The sequence below is a fragment of the Narcine bancroftii genome, chromosome 5 (assembly GCF_036971445.1).
Source record: "Narcine bancroftii isolate sNarBan1 chromosome 5, sNarBan1.hap1, whole genome shotgun sequence".
In the NCBI taxonomy this organism is placed as follows: Eukaryota; Metazoa; Chordata; class Chondrichthyes; order Torpediniformes; family Narcinidae; genus Narcine; species Narcine bancroftii.
The window spans coordinates 8,401,660-8,418,162 of NC_091473.1; the positions used below are offsets into that span (position 1 = coordinate 8,401,660).

Here is a 16,503-nt window from a genome sequence, read left to right on the forward strand (position 1 = left end):
CAGTGCCCGTGGAGGATGGCGAACTGGACAGACCTGTGGCAGACAGCAGCGGTCGTAAAGATGAGTCACCTGAGCATGACAGCATGGGCACATATATTGATGGGCAGGACTTCAAGTCGAAAGTATTGGTGCATCAACAGGATATTCACCGGGCAGTGAAGCACTTCCACAAATCCATGGATCGAAGATTAGAAGAAATTCAAGTATCTCTCTTTGATTTGAATGAGGTACTGGACACCAGAATGGGTGCTGTGCAGACCTGTATGGTGGCCCATGGAGTCAGTGACTTGGTGTCAGTTCTGAAGGAAGGACTGATCGATCTCAAAGAAGGATTGCAGACAGTTATCAGGGAAGGTTTCTCAGAGCTCAGGGAATCCATGAAAGCTGGCTTCAATCAACTGGATGACCGCCTTGAGCATATGGAAAACACGCTGGAAGAAACCTTGGGACACCAAAGGCTCGAGGATGGTACCCACGCCAGTAATTTGTCTTTGCTGGTGACCAGCTCAAGTACAATAACCACAGAAACATATCAGGTAGACATTGGGCCATCCCTACAGATGTGTCAGCAGATCTCTTGTCACGATGCACATACATCAGCTAGTGCTGCTGCGCTGTCCGTCATCCACACTCCACAGATTGACATGTCTCTTTCATCGACTGATATTACAATGACAAGGTCGCAGTCTGCGACCAGTGGGCACTCATTGAAAAGATGCTGTAAGGTTACTCTGGAGAAACTACCACAATATAAGCATTAGGCACGCATATTTCATCCATATGTAAATAAAAAAAATGCCATTTCATTCTTGTATTTGCTTCTGTTATTTGTAACGTCTCTAAAATTTGACTTATTCCACGTGTATCGTCAATGAATTATATGAAAGCATTTCTCTTTCATGGTGGTCATTTGTTCTGAGTTCACAGTTTTATGATCACCTTATTCCACATAATTCAAGAAAAATACAGACCAGTCTTTTATAAGGATCCACAATATTTCTGTAAACAGCACAAGAAAAAGGCAGTTTGTCACTTGTTCAGATGAAGTTATACTCCAGCCCAGTGCCAAGACAATCAGCCAATGGTGCAGAACCCCAAACGACTCTTGACCTCTGCTTGCACTCCACTTATCCATTCCTCATCAAGTTGAATGCCTTCTTTAGATCTAACACAGCAAAGACTCACCTCCCTGGCTGGCAAAATGAGATACGTCCACCCAGACTTCGGTCAAGCACTTCCCTCTGCCATGCTGAAGCTTCAGTCTGCTTAATTCTGTGAGTTTCACTCAAAGCATATGAATCGTGTACTGAATCAGGGGCCTTCACAGTAATCTCGACAGGGAAATGCTGTGCACTGCAGAGCGTCTTCATACTTAGGGAGCTGAATTCCTCTCAGCCGAGGCAGACAAGATGATCTTCAGCAATGTTCAAATTGCACAAATTGGAACTTAAAGAGAACGTAAAAGAGTACAATATTTTCTCTGCCTTTGGAATTATTCTCTTGTGGAGAAATGAAAGAAGAATGTACCTTGAATGCCTCAAGCAACGTGCACTTTGCCCCATGAAGCCATTCTACCAGAGGTTCGGTAGCACTTTATGACAAGAGAAAATTAAGGTAGGTGTGACTGTGAAAACCACATGCAGTGTAATGAGATAGTTTTCCAATGTCAAGGAATTAAATCTCACAACCTAATGTTGCTCTTCAATTCCTGTGAAGCTCAGGACGGCTTTGCTCAGTCAAGCTGTCAATCTAAACCAGTGGTTCTCAACCTTTTTCTTTCCATTCACATCCCACTTTAAGTAATCCCTCTGCCATCGGTGCTCTGTGATTAGTAAGGGATTGCTTAAGGTGGGATGTGAGTGGGAAGAAAAGGTTGAGAATCACTGCTCTAGACCCAATTGTTACTGAAATATTTTGCTTGAGAAAAATTGTCATTGGCCCATTTCCTTTGGAGTTATGAAACCGTGCACATAACGAGCCAATGAGGGACAATTAGAACAGTGGTTCTCAACCTTTTTCTTTCCACTCACATCCCACCTTAAGCAATTTCTTACTGATCACAGAGCACCGATGGCACAGGGATTACTTAAAGTGGGATGTAAATGGAAAGAGAAAGTTTGAGAACCATTGACCTAAATGCATACATTTCTAATTCAGCTTTCTGATAAAACACTTTGCACTGTCATGGGATTGCTGTCATCTCATGCTTTCTTCCGAGATGACAAATGCTCTTCCTTGTGAAAGAGAAGGAATTTGATCCAATAAATACATTTGGGGAAATGTGTGTCAAGAAATCTTCATTAAAGTGAGAAAGCAGAGAAATGTGTAAAAAGAAAATCTTGGGACACCTCTAAACCCTTGCACCAATTAGATTCAACTATTTTTTAACTTTATTAGATCATATCTTCCAATTAAATTGTTTTATTTCCAGATTTTGAAAATGAAGATTTGAGGATACTTTGAAATATCATGTTCTCTTTGGTGCAAAGATTCCACAAAAGTGGCTGAAGTTGCTGAATGGTCTGGTTCACTGCTATATTGTTTCAATCTGGGATCCAAATCATTCAGATTGAAATCACCCTTATTTGTCCAGCTGAAATGGGTCTCAGTGAAATTACTTGTGTAACATTGCTTCTGGCTTTTAATTTGTGGAGAGCAGAAGGATGGCTGGTAAAGAAACCGGCTTAGGACGGGTTAGACTCTGAAGTGACAGATCGGCTATCTTAAGTCAGGGTACCGAGTTCGGAAGCATGGAGTGAATTTCAATCATTTCGCAGAGAAGGCAAAAACACCTTCAACCTGTGCCCATTGGGCAGAACACAGTCAACAAATTAACTGTATGGTCTCTCCATTTCTGTGGTTACACCATCCAGAAGGCACCAAGCATGTCGATAATTAGCTGCATGCATCGGCTGATCCATTATCACGGTAGGTTGGCCCCTGTCCAGTGTAAGGCTGTCTGCCTTGAAGCAAAGGTCCACAGTGACTGGAGCACATGCTGGCAGTCATTCTGAGAAACATTAAAATAAAAAGGCATCAAATTAGACAGAGGGGGCTTCAAGATAATTTAGCTGCTGCACTAGAGGTTGTGTTGGAGGAGATGGAACAGGGAAGTGTCCCTGGATCCAATGAGGCCCAGAAAGCAATGCAGACATGCAGAGGCAAATGCAATGACTTGGAGCTACAAACTCTGGGCCTCAGTACCCACCTCTGCAACTGGATCCTTGACTTTCTCATTGTAAGACCACAGTTGGTATGAATTGGAAACAACATCTCCTCCTCATTGATGTGTGCTAGCCCACTGCTCTACTTGTTATACACCCGTGACTGTGTGGCCAGCCAAAATTCCAATGCTATCTACAAGTTTGGCGATGACATCACAGTTGTCGGCAGAATCACAAACAGCAATGAGGAAGCGTCCAGGAGGGAGATAGATCAGCTCGTTGAATGGTGTCACGACAACAACTACGTCAGCAAAACCAAGGAGATGATTGTGGACTTCAGGAGGAAGTCAGGGGACCATGACCCAGTCCTCATTGAGAGGTCAGTAGTGGAAAGGTTCAAGAACTTCAAATTCCTGGGTGTCAACATCTCCGAGGATCTGTCCAGGAGCCTCTACGTTGATGCAATCATGAAAAAGACTCGCCAGTAGCTATATTTTGTGAGGTGTTTGAGATTTGGTTTGTCACTGAAGACACTCGTAAACTTCTACAGGTGTAACGTGGTTGGTGGCATCACTGCCTGGTAATGGAGGCACGAACTCTCAGGACAAGAATAAACTCCAGAGGGCTGTTAACTCAGCCTGCAACATCACAGGCACCAGACTTCACTCCATCGAGGACATCTACAAGAGGCAGTGTCTTAATAAAGCAGACCCCCACCACCCAGGCCATGCCCTCTTCACTCTGCTACCATCAGGAAAAAAGTATAGAAGCCTAAAGACGAGCACACAGCGCCACAAGGACAGCTTCTTCCCCGCTGCCATCAGATTCCTGAATGATCAGTGAACCAAAGACACTGCCTTACTTTTTGTGCATTATTAGGTTTTTTTTAATTGCTGTAAAGTGGTTTATATGAATGTTTGCAATATGATGCTGCAGTAAGACATCAAATTACATGACTTGTTCATGAAAATAAATCATGATTCTGGATCAATGCAACAGGAGGTTTGCCTTACTTGGATGGTCAAGGTCAGCACATGTGTCTTGAAGTGCTGTGTGCTATCACTTGCACCTCTAGCCTCAAATTCACTTGCACCTTGGTCCATCAACTGCCAGGACTTTACATCATGCCTGACTTTCCAGTGCTCCTCACAGAAACGATTCACCCAGCACCTAAACCTCACAGAGTGTGCACCTTATCAGCTGCTTGACCATGACTGAGAACACATTGTCCTGCGCTGGTACATTTCCAACCTTCTTGACACAAAATTGAGGCTGGCAAGTCCGGATCATCATGGAAGAGGCGATGGTGAACATCCCTGGCATGCCTGTTGGTGAGGCTGTGGTTGGTGAGGCAGGCTTGAAGCTACTGAAGGTGCAAACAACCTCATACCATTCTTCCTCCTTGTATGCTACATTCTCTTGGGTGCAATCTCTGTAGATATACAAGTGTAGGAAGGTACAAGTTCACACTCCTTGTTCTCCCACCAGGATGAAGGAAGAGCACTGTTACCATATTAAAATTATTTCTGTAGAGGAATCAGACAAGCCAGGCGACAGAAGATTGGCGTACATGACCAATATTGGGAAGGATGATCGAAAGCCGGCATGAATAAGGTGCAGGGTTTTGTACAAATCCTTGAAGCCCATCCTTCCCTTCGTGGAAGGTGGAGATTATCCTCAGTGTGAACATCCCCACCAGAGCTGCCAAGGACAGATGCAATGAGACTGAGATCAAGGTTATTCTATGTGTCTGTTCATTCATGCAATGCTGCAAATCCTGTATGTCCTCAGTGCAACTCAGCTGGTCATGGTGATGCCGGGATGCATTCACCGTCTTTCTTCCCAGGCATTGCTGACCATGGAGGAGCACTGATTCATCAACTGAGGGAGGGTGGCAGGTGGTAGTTGGTCGGAGATGTCCTTGCCCATGTCTGACTGGATGTGACAAGTCTTTCTGAGCTCTGGAAGCAACATTGAGCACTTTCAAGGCAATCCAATCCCCCTGTACACTACCATAGAGCCCCCTTTGCTGGCATTGTTGGAGGTGATGTACCCAGGGATTGTGACGTGAAATCTAACGCATTAAGTGTTAATTTGTGAACACGATGCCAGCTCTCCCAGTTTAGACATCTCCAGCAGCACGTTGCTGCCTCTTTGCTCCAGTGATTCTCGATTCCCATCACTGGCTAGGAAGAGAAAACACGTTCTCTCTGTGACTACACTGGTTGGTAGGTGAATTAAGTGGCCATTGCAAATTTCCCCAGCATGCCAATGAGTTGCCCCATTCATTTTATGAACCTCCATAATGTCATCTCTCAGCCTCCTGTGTTTCAGTGAGAATAAACACAGCCTATCTATCCACTCATTATAACTATAGCCCTCCATCCAGACAGCATCCTGGTGAATCATACAGGAACATAGGAAGTAGGAACAGGAGTAGGCCAAAAATGGCCCATCGAGCCTGCTCCGCCATTCAATACGATCATGGCTGATCTAATTTATGACCTAACTCCACCTACCTGCCTTCTCCCCATATCCCCTAATTCCTCTATCATGTAAAAATTTATCTAACCGAATTTTAAATATGTTTAATGAAGCAGCCTCAACCACTTCCCTGGTTAGAGAATTCCAAACATTCACTACTCTCTGGGAAAAACTATTTTTCCTCATCTCTGTCCTAAATCTACTCCCCCGAATCTTGAGACTGTGTCCTCTCGTTTTAGTTTCCCCGGCCAGCTCAAAAAACCTTCCTGCATCTATCCTATCCATACCCTTCATAATCCTATATGTTTCTATAAGATCTCCTCTCATTCTTCTGAACTCAAGCGAATACAATCCTGAACAATTTAATCTTTCATCATAAGTCAACCCCTTCATCCCAGGGATCAACCTAATAAACCTCCTCTGGACCGTCTCCAAAGCCAGTATATCCTTCCTCAAATATGGAGACCAGAACTGGACACAGTACTCCAGGTGCGGTCTCACCAGTACCTTATACAGTTGCAACATTACCTCCCTACTCCTGAATTCATTTCCTCTAGCAATGAAGGCCAACATTCCATTTGCCTTCTTAATAACCTGCTGCACCTGCAACCTAACTTTTTGCGATTCATGCACAAGCACTCCCAAGTCCCTCTGCACTACAGCATGCTGTAGTTTTTCACCCTTTAAATAATATTCAGCTCTTTTATTTTTCTTGCCAAAGTGGATAACCTCACACTTACTAACAGATTAATGATCACTTCTCTACTTTTCTTATTGCTATCACATCCTTCTACAGTAAGTGACCAGAATTACCACAATACTTCAAGAGGGCTTCACCAACATCTTACACAGTTGTAAAATGATGTCCTAATCTTTGTGTCTAATGCCCTGACTGATGAAGCCAATTATGCCATATGCCTTCTTCCCCAGCCCCTGTGTACCTGCGGCACCACTTTCAGGAAACTATGTACAGATACTCCCCGACTTACGACTGTAATTGAGACTGAAAGACTGGTCATATCTCGAAATGGACACAAGTCAGAATTTTGTCCATGCGCATAGAGTAAATAAATCTTAAAGCAAACTTTTAAATCAAACTTTTGATCGTCTGAAATTTAATCAAAGTTTTCATCATTTAACTTGTTAGTTGGCACCCTGGGGTCCTTAGACTGGGTGAAGCCATCTTGATTCCTGTGTGCATGCTTGAGTCGTCAGTTGGCACATACGGGGAGGGTTCGCGTATTGGAGTTGGCACAGGCAGAATAGTTAAGCGCCCTAGCGATCTTGAATTCACTCCCTTAACTCTCCCACCTGCACCAACCAAACTCCAGTATGTGAACCACGCGTGCACCCACTGAAGACTGGCGCATGCACACAGGAATCAAGGTGGCTGCGCCCAGCCTATGGACCCCAGGATACCAATTAGCAAGGTAAGCACGCACATTTTGCCTCTTACATATCCCTATTATAGTTTGTCAAATACAACATAAACCGTGTAAATTTTATGTCTTTATATTATTTGACAAGTTTTCTGTCCTATGTACAGATGGACGTAATTAGCATAAGTCACAAGGCTGGGACTCCCTGTACATGTACCCCGAGATACTCCGCTCTGCAGCATTCTCCAAGGCCCAGCTATTCACTATGTAATGATGCTATTATGATGTGCATATTCCATCTGTCAAGCTGCATTTCAAAGCTCATGCATCAATGTCTGGGAGCAATTGGTTTCTGCTGGGTTCCTGCAACATCTTCTGTATCAATGAAACTAATGAAAGCATCAATCACTTGTGGAATCATGGTGACAGAGGGCAGTAAGCCATCAGCAGTGAACTTGGACCAAATTAATGATCCCATTGAGTAACATTGGTGGGGAGTGTGGAGGCTGTTATTGCTACCGCTGAGTGTCTTTTCAGCTGTGCAAATGTTGGAGAGGGTGTTAGCCAGGGCGTTGAACTCCAAACTGTAAATGATCAATGTTGCTCACCGCTTATGTTGTAACCACTTGCTCTTCATACTTAAAATGTCTTCACTGCATACGCACTAACACCCTGACCACAATGTGGGGCTCACTGAAAGACTTCAGAACCACTTTGGAGGGAGTTCATGGCATATAATGGTGCTACTGATTTTAGTCCATATCTGTCTGCCTTACCCACAATTATGAGTGTCCATTCCCAAAAGTGAGAGAGCATTCCGTTTCCTGTATCGTTCCCTCATGCTGACGGTTCTGCAGAGGAATGCTGGCAAGTCATCCTTGTGGCTCTATACCAATGGTTCTCTACCTTTGTCTTTCCACTCACATCCCACTTTAAGTAATCCCTATGCCATCGGTGCTCTGTGATTAGTAAGGGATTGTTTAAGGTGGGATGTGAGTGGGAAGGGAAGGTTGAGAATCATTGCTCTAGACCCAATTGTTACTGAAATATTTTGCTTGAGAAAAATTGTCATTGGCCCATTTCCTTTGGAGTTATGAAACTGTGCACATAACAAGTCAATGAGGGATGATTAAAACAGTGCTTTTCAAACTTCTTCTTTCCACCCACCTTAAGTAATCCCTTACTAACCACAGAGCACTGATGGCACAGCGATGACTTGAAGTGGAAAGACAAAGGTTGAGAACCACTGATCTACGCACTGACTCACTGTGGCAAAAAGGTGGAGTGAGCTGGGCATCAAATGCCTGCAGACCTGACCTCCTGCCATGCTACAGTGTGTACAGTATGACCATCAGGCCATTAACCCAGACTGAACAGGTTCAGTGCATGGAGCTGGTCTGGTGTTCTTCTCGGTCTCTATTTTATAGTTGATTTGTAGCACTTAAAAGTCTGTTTCAATAAATCTATTTCAGTAGTTTTCAAACTGCCTCTTTAAACACATACCACCTTAAGTAATCCCTTTGCCATAAGTGCTCTGTGTTGAGTAAGGGATTGCTTAACGTGGTACATGGGTGGAAAGATAAAGTTTGAAAACCACTGTTTTAATTGTACCTCATTGACTAATTATGTGCACGGTTTCAGAACTCCAAAGGAAATGGGCCAATGACAATTTTTCTCAAGCAAAATACTTCAGTCACAATTGGGTCGAGAGCAGTGATTCTCAACCTTCCCTCCCACCTTTAGCAATCCCTTACTGATCACAGAGCACCGATGGCATAGGGATTACTTAAGGTGGGATGTGAGTGGAAAGAAAAAGTTTGAAAACCACTGGTCTAGAACCAGAGAGCATGGGTTTAAGGTGGCCGGGGTGAGATTTAAGAGGGACCTCAGGGGCAATGTTTCACACAACATCTCCTCACTTGTCAGGAAGGCACAGCAGTCACTGCTCTTCCTGAGAAGACTGAAGCGACCAAGGCTACCAGCCACCATTATGTCAACCTTCTGCAGGAGCTCTGTTGAGAGCATCCTGGCCAGCTGCATCACAGTGTGGTATGATTGCTGCAGAGAAATGGATCTTTTTTTTTAAACTTTATTTAAAATTTTATGATGAATAAAATAAAAATTACATTTAAAGAAATAATAAAAAATAAGATAATAAAAATTAGAATACTACATCATTAAACTACACAAATGAACCCCCCCCCCCCAATAATTATAACACAACATTAATCATCTAATTTAAAATTAGTCCAACCCTCCCCCCCAATAAAAAGTGAAGAATTAATTAACAATGTTGTAAATAAAATAGAAAAAACCCCACTTACAAAAAAAAGGATAAAACTTAACAACAAAAAAAATTACTAACAACAAAAAAAATCAATACTAATATAATACCCTTAAACATATATTTAAATCAAACATAATACATGTATTTAACAAATGAAATCCACTTTAAAACTAAGTTCAAATATTAAAATCATATATCAACCACATATCTGTTATACAAAAAATGATAATTAATAATACATAAATACAGAATTTCCATTAATACCAAGTTTCCTTTATAATTAATCGAGAGAACAAAAACATCCCTTAGAAAAACAATCAGATAAACTTTTTATTCCCTTCCCCTCCCCTTATATAAAAAAAAGAAAAAAAAAGAAAAAAAAAAGAAAAAAGTTCAAACTCTTATAAAATTCTCCATATTCTTCATTTATAACATCTTCAAAATTCTCTATCGAAATTAACTTAATTTTATTAAACTCTTCTCCCTCAATGTATTTGTACTTAATTTTCTTCTTCTTCTTCTTATCACCTTTCCCCTCATCTTCCTCTTCATCTAATTCAACATCCTCAATTTTTGACTTATTATCTTCCGTGACATCATCCTCTTAAAAAAGAAAGAAAAAAAGAGAAAAAAAAACCCCAAAAAAAAGAAAAAAGAGAGAAAAAAAACCTCATAATTCCCTCTCAATTACAATCAGAAAACAAAAAGAGTTAAAAAGAAAATTATTTATTTTAAAAAAAATAATTAAAAAAAACCTTCACTTCTTAACCCAAAAATTAAAAAGAAAAAAAAACAGGTAGGAGGTCACAACTACCTCCTCCTGTTTAAACTGCCCAAAGCGGTAACTCCCCCAAAATATTGGGTGTGAGATAACTCACAGGTAGCTGATGACTTCTGGAAACTAGTGCCCACCCAGTTCCCTCTCCCAACTCCCATTTCATTAAACTATCATCATTATTTAAACTGTTTAAACTCTTCTCAAAAAAAAAAGATAAAAGATTTATTTTTTTAAATCAACATTACCACTTCGGTCACCATTGCTTCCATTTCTTTTAAAAATCTGGATCCCACCTTACATCTCTACTCTCTTTGGAGACCTTGAAGGACTACATCATTCCTGAAACTGCATGATTGGTAGAGACTGAGCAAAGTCCATAACCTCTTTAGGATTGTCAAAGAACTTTGGCTAATTTCCATCCTAAAAAATCTTCAGTACTGCAGAATACCTGAATGTTGCCTTATGTCTTTTTTTCCCACAACCGTTCTTTCACAGAATTAAATTCGCGTCGTTGAAACATAATTTCTTGACTCAAATCTTGATAGAAGAAAGCAGGATTATTCTGAACCATCAAAGGAGATCTATTTTGCTGGGCATTTCAAATAGCTGTACATAAAATTGTCTCTCTGTCACAATAGTTTAAACAACGGATCAAAGCAGATCTTAGATTGTGTCCTGAAAAAGATTTTCTTCTTAAAACTCTATAAGCACGTTCCAGTATTAAACCTTCAGGGAATTTACCCTGTCCTAACACTCGTGGAATCCATTCAGTAAAAAATTTTCTTGGATCTGGTCCTTCTATGCCTTCTGGCAAACCAACAATTTTCACATTGTTCCGTCTAGATTGATTCTCCAAATAATCAACCTTTTTTGCTAAATTTTTATTTTGGATCTGCAATGTTTCAATTAATCTATTTTCATCTTGCAGTTGATCCTGTGCATCGACTAAACCTTGATCACACATTTCAAATCTTTCAATGGTTTCGAGCTTAAAAGCTCCATTAATGACTTCCGCCATCGCATTAATCTTGGAAATAAACAGGTTCACAAAATTAGCTAAATGACTCGATACAGAATATATCTTATCTTCAAGATCCTTAACAGACATTTCAACAGAAGTAGATTCAGGCATAATGGGGTCTTGCTGTTCCTTAGAGACCACGGGATCTTCTGTCCCTTCCCTTAATTTAGTATCTTTTCTAGCAGTTTGACTTCGTATAAAGATCCCTCTCAAAGTCCCCCCAGCAATGCCAGGAGACTGAAGATCAGAGTTATCTTTAAGCCAAATCTCTTTAATCATCTTCACTGAATCGATGTCTGGAAAAACCGTTGTAATTGAAGATGCATTTTGCAGCGCCACCACTGTAGCAGTCGAATGACAACTCTTTAACTCTCCAGCTGGTGGCGCCCCAGCTGATTCAACTGTCAAAGTCTGAGTAACAGCACTCACAGTGGCCGTTGTGTGAAATACTGGCACCCGTCCAGCTCTTTGGTCTGAAAGCTGTTGAATGCGACCTTCAAAGAGCCTCACCGGCTTAAAACGAAGCTTCAATGCCGAACTCTGCACGTCCTCCTCTAGATCCATTCTACGTTGAGTCCTGGCTTCTTGTAAACAAGTAGGCTCAGACAATTTCGGAAAATGTAGTTTTTCAACAGTCTGTTGATGTTTTCTTTTACTTTTTTTTTGCATATAAACCATTAGGCACTAATCCAACACCTCTTATTATTTATAAACTTTTAAAAGAACTAACGGGCACTTAAAGACAAAACAATAAATCAGAGTCAGGAGAGGTCTGGAAGGCACGTCTGTTCCCTACGCCATCTTGCCACGCCCCCCCCGCCATCTTGCCACGCCCGAGAAATGGATCTGAGGTCAATCCATGGGACCATAAGATTCGCAGAGTCTCCCTCCTGCCCATTGGCATGATCTACTGGGATCATTATCTAAAGAGGGTGCGCAAAATCATGTGAGGACCCCTTCCACCCTGCACACGGCATCTTTCAGCTGCTCCCGTCAGGGAAGAGATGAAGGAGGATTAGAGCCAGCGCCACCAGGCTGAGGAACAGCTTCTTCCCACGGACAGTGAGAATGCTGAATGACCAAAGGAACTGCACACTCTAAGCCATCCAAGAATCTCATATTCATGAAACAATATCATTTATTTATTTGTATATACGAATACTTGTCCCACGTATGTATTGTTTGTCTGTATGCGTGTTATGATTGGTTGTGTGTCTGTGTGTTTTGCACCGAGGACCAGAAAACACTGTTTCGTCGGGTGGTACTTCAAGATTCAAGATTCATTTTTTTATCATAGTAATAAAATAGTGTTGTATTACATGAAATTCTTTTTTCTCTGCTGCGAGGCAGACAGATTCGCCACCAGCAGGAATTATCTAAACGCCTCTTACAGTCAGAGAGAGAGAAGCAAAAGATAGTCATCCCCCACACAGTCACCTAGTCTCTGTAGACCCCCCCTAGCACTTCCGCTGCCCCCACAGCCACACAGAGTCCAGACCAAACCATTGGCGACCCAAGCTCCAAATCCGAAACTCTGACACGGTTCTGATACCTGGTACCGCCTCCAGCTAGTTTGAGCCAGTCTCCAGTAGCCCACAGCTTCTGCGGGTTCCTCGCCTCGAGTCTTCAGCAGCCCGCCGCAAGCACTGGTCCCTCGACTGCAGAGCCCCCTCACTCGTCCTCCACTGTGGTCACTGTCCCCACAGGTCATCTCCTCTGCCTCTCATTCTCAGATGGGGTGTGATCTTTCCGTCCCCTGGTTCCCTGCTCCAGTCCTCCGCTTCCCCAGAGTCTGCAACCCCTCGTGGCTGCTGCCGATTAATAGGCTCCGCCATCCTGTGTGCAGACCCGCGGTCACAGGATCTCAACTAGAACCACCTTCGCCTCCCTCAACGGGCCGTTCAAAGCTGATGGTAGTTAAAAGTCGACTGGGCAGATGGTCCCCACAGGAGCGATGCATCTCCGCTCCCTTGCTCCCCACGGGGGCCGCACCAGTAACAGCAGCTCTCACAGCACCGCCATCTTTGTGCAATCAGATGACAATAAACTTGACTTGACTCAAAGGGTAGTCCATATCTGGAATAAGCTGCAAGAGGCAATTAAAGCAGCAGGATGTCCATTTGGACCCACTTAAACAGTTGAGGGTGACATCTACTGAATGCAGGCAAATGAGACTAGCCCAGAAAGCCACCTAAGTTGCTGAAGGGCCTGATCAATGATTTAAGGCTCTCAGACGTGATGTCTCTATGACAGCCATCAGGATGAGACCTGAGGATCCGCCCCTTGAGACCTCACCACTGTTCAGCACATTGTCAATAGCGCCTGGTCCTTCAGCTTGATCAGTCCTGCAGACCTGTATATGGTCAATACAACTGCGAAAAGAATGTAATGTTCAGTGGGTCAGATTAATTTTTTCCAGACCATTGTTTGTTGATTTCCATGTTTATTTCAGACTCCCATTCACTTGGAGTACTTGGAGGCCTTTTTAAAAAAAAATCAAAATATCTTACGATTGTAAACATAAATCTTCAGTATTAGAACTAAAGAGAATGTAGAGGTTTAGTAGAACAAAATTTACTAATACATTTCTGAGGGATAATCCTTCGTTTGATCTCTCTCCAGTTACATAAATCAACTAGATTTTAAGTATTTCTTTATCATTCACAAAGCTCAAGAGGTTATAATTACCAAAAGAATGAACTATTAATTCACAAGTGCCAAATATTAAATAATTCATGAAAATAATATTGGCAACACTGGAATTCCAATTTTTTTTATGGTTTGTTTAAAATGAATCACGATTTGGTTATGAGCTAACTGGTTCTTCTCACAACAAAATAATAGTTAATTTATTCCCTCACTAATAACGGTCCTGGAAGAATATTCTGTGCATTCATCTGAATATGGTCAAATTACAAGATTGCAGTGGCTGCTACTGCTGGAGAGGTTACGCTCAAAGAAGAGACACATACGATGGAAGTGAATTCACCACTGGTTTATTGACCTGCTTATAAAGGGCTCGGAAGCCCATCTCTGATGTCATCAGGCCCCCCGACTGGTGGCATTGCGACCCGCTTCCTGGGATTGGTCGTTTAGTGCTATCCGGGGTGCAGCGAATCAGCAAGCCCCTCTCATCCCCGGGTGTGGCTGCTTCCCTAGCTCCACCCAATGGGCTGCCACTGGCCAGCCCATCGGAGGGGGGGCGCTGCAGCTGCGTGCTGCTGTATCGGGTGTCGATTTCGAAGAGCATAGGCAGTCTCAGCTGGCTGTGTATGGTAAAATTGGGATACAGTTTAAGCTTAAATTCATGCTTGATCTTCTTATTTTTCACGTCACCAATATCACCTACCACGTTGTAAATGGGATTTCCAGGTTTTGCTCACTTCTCTTGCTTCCTTCTCCTCAGTTACAGGGAATCACTTCCTGAGCATGTGAGTTAATGGTTTGGCTCGGAAACGTTTCACAGGTCTGCCAAGCGGCAGGTGGGAAAGGCAGAACATTCTCTTTTCATTGACTCATTTTGAAAGGCAAGTTCTACTGAGGAACAGGTTTAACCACCTTCCACCATCAGATGTACATGTGTAAAGAAGTGGAGGAAAATTTGGAGGAGATGTCAGAAGCAAGTTTTTTTTTAATTTAACAGAGAGTTGCGGGTGCCTGGAATGCATTGCCAGGGGGTGGCTGTTACATTTAAAAGATTCAGGTACATGGATATAAGAACAATAGGGTGTGAGGGAGGGAAGGATTAGATTACTGTGGAGTAGGTTCGTGGGGAAATCATTGCTCTGGACGGCCATGGAGGCTGTTAAATAGAGAATCAAGGATTACAGGGAGGAGAACAGGGTTGGTAAGGATAGTATATCAGCCATGATGGAATGGTGGGGCATGCTCGTTGGGCCAAATGGCCTAATTCTGCTCCTTTGTCTCATCGTGGGCTGAAGGGCCTGTACAGGCCACACTGTTCCCTGTTCTGATGTGTTCGCGTTATAGACAGAGCAGGAAATGAAAGGGACTATTTGCCTCCTCTTCTTGAACAAGGTGCACTGCACCTGTATTCTGTCCACCAATTGATCTCGGAATCACTTTTGTTCCACAGCCTTCGTGGGACGTTGGGCATCTGTGCTGGATGAGTGGAACAGCAATTTCCAGATGGTACAAACCCTACAAAACCTTGAGGTGCTGAGTGATAGGCACCTCCCCTCCTTATTGGAGAGGCAGAACCCAGAGATTACACAGCATAAGGTTGGGCAATCTCCCCTTCCCTGCTCAGGCCCGTTCAGACCCGGTGCAAGAGCAATAATGGAGATTCCCAGCTCTTTAGATTTAATGGGTAAGTTCACGTATCTGTTTCCTACTTACTTTTATTACCATAATATTTTATTTATGTTTAAGTCGGTAGTTTTAATTTCTGTTACTTTTTTAATAATTTTAAAAATATTGAGACACCTCTGAAAAGAAAACAGATCTACTTTTCATAAGGGAGCTTGCCTCTCACGAAGATTATAAAAGTATTTCAGGATCCAAACCACTGCATGGTGCCACCTGAGCTCTGCTCTCCCATGCCACACCCCTCTGGACGACTCCCAGGGGCAGGCAATAATCTGAAAGTTTCTTGGCCCCTCTGCCTCCAGCCTAGGTGTGTGCCAGGTCAGTGTCCGGACCTATGATTTCAGGTGGCCAGCCAAATTCAACTCGATTAACCCTCAAATAAATAGATCGTTCTATGTTGAGTGGAGAGCGGGTGCAAGGCGGTGAAGAAATGCTGACAGGAGCGAGAGTGGCTGGCAGGAAAAGCTGGGAAGGATCCAGGAAAGGCTAAAGCTAAAGCAGTGGCCCACCCTCGGAGAGAAGGTTACAGTTTCATGCAGATCGTATTCCTAGGCATTGGAAGACTTGTAGCACAATCCATGGCCGAGTGGGCACTACAGGTGCAGTGTACAGTGCAGCCATCCTTGAGCAAATCACTGCACAGGTGTTGGAGTTGGCAGGAAATGCATCCAAGGATCTGAAAGTAAAGCGTAGCATGCTGCATCACTTGCAATTGTTCCTTCGAGGTGATGAGGAGCTGGATTCACTGATCAAGGCCACTATTTCTGCTGGTGGCATGATCCCACACATTCACACAAGTCTCTGATTGGAAAAAAAGGGCAGGAGCAAACTGCATAAATCCCATCAAACCTACCCTCTTCCTCCCACCCGCCGCACTGTAATTCAGGCAGAAGAAACCCGGGAAACACGTGCAGCGGACCGTGCAACCGCCTGGTTAGATGGGCTGAATTGCCCACCCCAGTCGCTTGGTATAAGATGGCGCGGGGCCCCGCTTCCCTTCTCAGGAGAAGCCTGTGTTTGGCGGCGTGCATTGACCGGGAGATGTCGCCACTTCCTGGTTG

The 16,503-nt window shown here is 43.1% G+C and overlaps 1 pseudogene; it reads left to right on the forward strand.

Moving 5' to 3' along the window:
- Positions 1–3,100: 3,100 nt before the first annotated feature.
- LOC138765273 (histone H2A.V-like) lies at positions 3,101–16,279 on the forward strand (annotated as a pseudogene).
- Positions 16,280–16,503: the final 224 nt, after the last annotated feature.